The sequence below is a fragment of the Bison bison genome, unplaced genomic scaffold (assembly GCF_000754665.1).
Source record: "Bison bison bison isolate TAMUID 2011002044 unplaced genomic scaffold, Bison_UMD1.0 scf7180017864308, whole genome shotgun sequence".
Lineage (NCBI taxonomy): Eukaryota > Metazoa > Chordata > Mammalia > Artiodactyla > Bovidae > Bison > Bison bison.
The window spans coordinates 699,560-702,532 of NW_011494880.1; the positions used below are offsets into that span (position 1 = coordinate 699,560).

A 2,973-nucleotide genomic window follows, 5' to 3' on the forward strand; every position below is an offset into this window, starting at 1 on the left:
AAAAAAAATATATATATATATATATATATATACACACACACACACCAGTGTTTAAATGGTAATAGTTCCACAAACAGAAAATCATGGCACCTGTATAAATCATTAATTCAATTAGGTAACATCTTCTATATAACTCTGTGCCATGAGGCCACATATAAATTCCTATAAGCTCCAAAGAAGGCAATAATTGATTGGCTAAGCATCAATTAGTAATTCCAGCAGTTAAGTAATTCCACAACCTCTGAAAGTTTTGTGTAGAGTTAAGTGTGGAGAGTACTTGCCACTGGACAGGTTGTTGGGGTGAGGATACTTTAATAAACAAGAATGGAGGAATTTAAGTAAACAAATGCTTGTGTGAATGGGAAATTGAAGGTGAGATATGCAGGGTTTCAATGAGAGAATGTTGGCATCACAGGCTAGAAAGATCAACTAGTGCAAGTTCATGAAATATATGTTTAAGAAAACAGGATTTTGTATTTGAATTTATAGCAATCTGCTCACTCGGTCATGTCCGACTCTGTGACCCCATGGACTATACAATCCATGGAATTCTCCAGGGCAGAATACTGGAGTGGGTAGCCATGCCCTCCTTCAGGCAATCTTCCCCACCCAGGGACTGAACCCAGTCTCCCACATTGTAAGTGGATCCTTTACCAACTGAGCCACCAGGGAAGCCCATAGGAATATGGAAGCATTTATAATATGATAGATGATAAAATGGTGTTTCAGATTTTTTTTCCCAGATACGTACTGTGGGGAGAGTGCAGAGAGGTGGAAGAGAATGGATACAGACAGTCAGAAGAATCCTGCAGTATTCTGTACAAAAGTTAATGAGAACCTGATTTAAATGTATTTTCCTTTACCCTGATGCTGAAGTGGGAGAGTTTGCATCATAAATGGGATAATTATAAATTTCATATTTATGTTAAAGCTTGATAAAGATTCTGTCCTTGCCCAAAGTCTAGTCAGGCTCTTCTGAACTCTCTTCTCAAGCAGGTCCTGATTTGGAAGGTTGATTGTTAATCCCTGCATTACTCAATTTTAGCAAGCATCCTACTGAGTCAGTTTAGCTAGACTCCTCCAACCTTGATATTTGATCACCTTTTCCGCTGTTGATTCATCCTTCACCATCCTCCACCCTGACCTGCATTAAGCATGCATCTGATTAGGTTGCTTTTTGCCAGAGTCCCCTTCTCTGTGTCAGTCATTCAGTCAATCAGTACAACTCTTTGCAACCCCTTGGACTGTAGCCCTATCAAGCTCCTGTATCCATGAAATTCTCCAGGCAAGAACTGCAGTGTGTTGCCATTCCCTTCTCCAGGGGATCTTCCCAAACCAAGGATTGAACCCAGGTCTCCTACATTACAGGCAGATTCTTTACCATATAAGCCACCAGAGAAGGGAGTAAACTTTGAGCAACTCCAAGAGATGATGAAAGACATCATGGTCAAGGAAACCTGGCATGCTGCAGTCCATGTGGTCACAAAGAGTCAGACACGACAGAGCAGCTGAATAACCCAAATCTCTGATGTTTCCTCTTAGTAATTTTCTACCCAGTGACTCCCTACTCTACACTTTGACCACTTTTCATTTTTTACTCAGTTGAATCCAATCTCTCCAACTTACTGTAGTAGTAACTACATTTATCATGATCAGGCCAGATCAGTCACTCAGTGGTGTCCGACTCTTTGTGACCTCATGAATCCCAGGACGCCAGGCCTCCCTGTCCATCACCAACACCCGGAGTTCACTGAGACTCACGTCCATCGAGTCAGTGATGCCATCCAGCCATCTCATCCTCTGTCGTCCCCTTCTCCTCCTGACCCCAATCCCTCGCAGCATCAGAATCTTTTCCAGTGAGTCAACTCTTCACATGAGGTGGCCAAAGTACTGGAGTTTCAGCTTCAGCATCATTCCTTCCAAAGAAAGCCCAGGGCTGATCTTCAGAATGGACTGGTTGGATCTCCTTGCAGTCCAAGGGACTCTCAAGAGTCTTCTCCAACACCACAGTTCAAAATCATCAGTTCTTCAGCACTCAGCCTTCTTCACAGTCCAACTCTCACATCCATACATGACCACAGGAAAAACCATAGCCTTGACTAGACGAACCTTTGTTGACAAATTAATGTCTCTGCTTTTGAATATGCTATCTAGGTTGGTCATAACGTTCCTTCCAAGGAGTAAGCGTCTTTTAATTTCATGGCTGCAGTCACCATCTGCAGTGATTTTGGAGCCCAGAAAAATAAAGTCTGACACTGTTTCCACTGTTTCCCCATCTATTTCCCATGAAGTGGTGGGGACGGATGCCATGATCTTCGTTTTCTGAAGGTTGAGCTTGAAGCCAACTTTTTCACTCTCCTCTTTCACTTTCATCAGGAGGCTTTTGAGTTCCTCTTCACTTTCTGCCATAAGGGTGGTGTCATCTGCATATCTGAGGTTATTGATATTTCTCCCAGCAATCTTGATTCCAGCTTATGTTTCTTCCAGTCCAGGGTTCCTCATGATGTACTCTGCATATAAATTAAATAAACAGGATGACAATATACAGCCTTGACGTACTCCTTTTCCTATTTGCAACCAGTCTGTTGTTCCATGTCCAGTTCTAATTGTTGCTTCCTGACCTGCATACAAATTTCTCAAGAGGCAGATCAGGTGGTCTGATATTCCCATCTCTTTCAGAATTTTCCACAGTTTATTGTGATCCACACAGTCAAAGGCTTTGGCATAGTCAATAAAGCAGAAATACATGTTTTTCTGGAACTCTCTTGCTTTTTCTATGATCCAGGGGATGTTGGCAATTTGATCTCTGGTTCCTCTGCCTTTTCTAATACCAGCTTGAACATCTGTAAGTTCATGGTTCACATATTGCTGAAGCCTGGCTTGGAGAATTTTGAGCATTATTTTACTGGTGTGTGAGATGAGTGCAATTGTGCGGTAGTTTGAGCATTCTTTGGCCTTGCCTTTCTTTGGAAT

General features: G+C 42.1%; 1 pseudogene; it reads right to left on the reverse strand.

The window, feature by feature from the left end:
- The window catches only part of LOC104997427, a 58,929-nt pseudogene that overhangs the window by 1,870 nt on the left and 54,086 nt on the right, over positions 1 to 2,973 (reverse strand).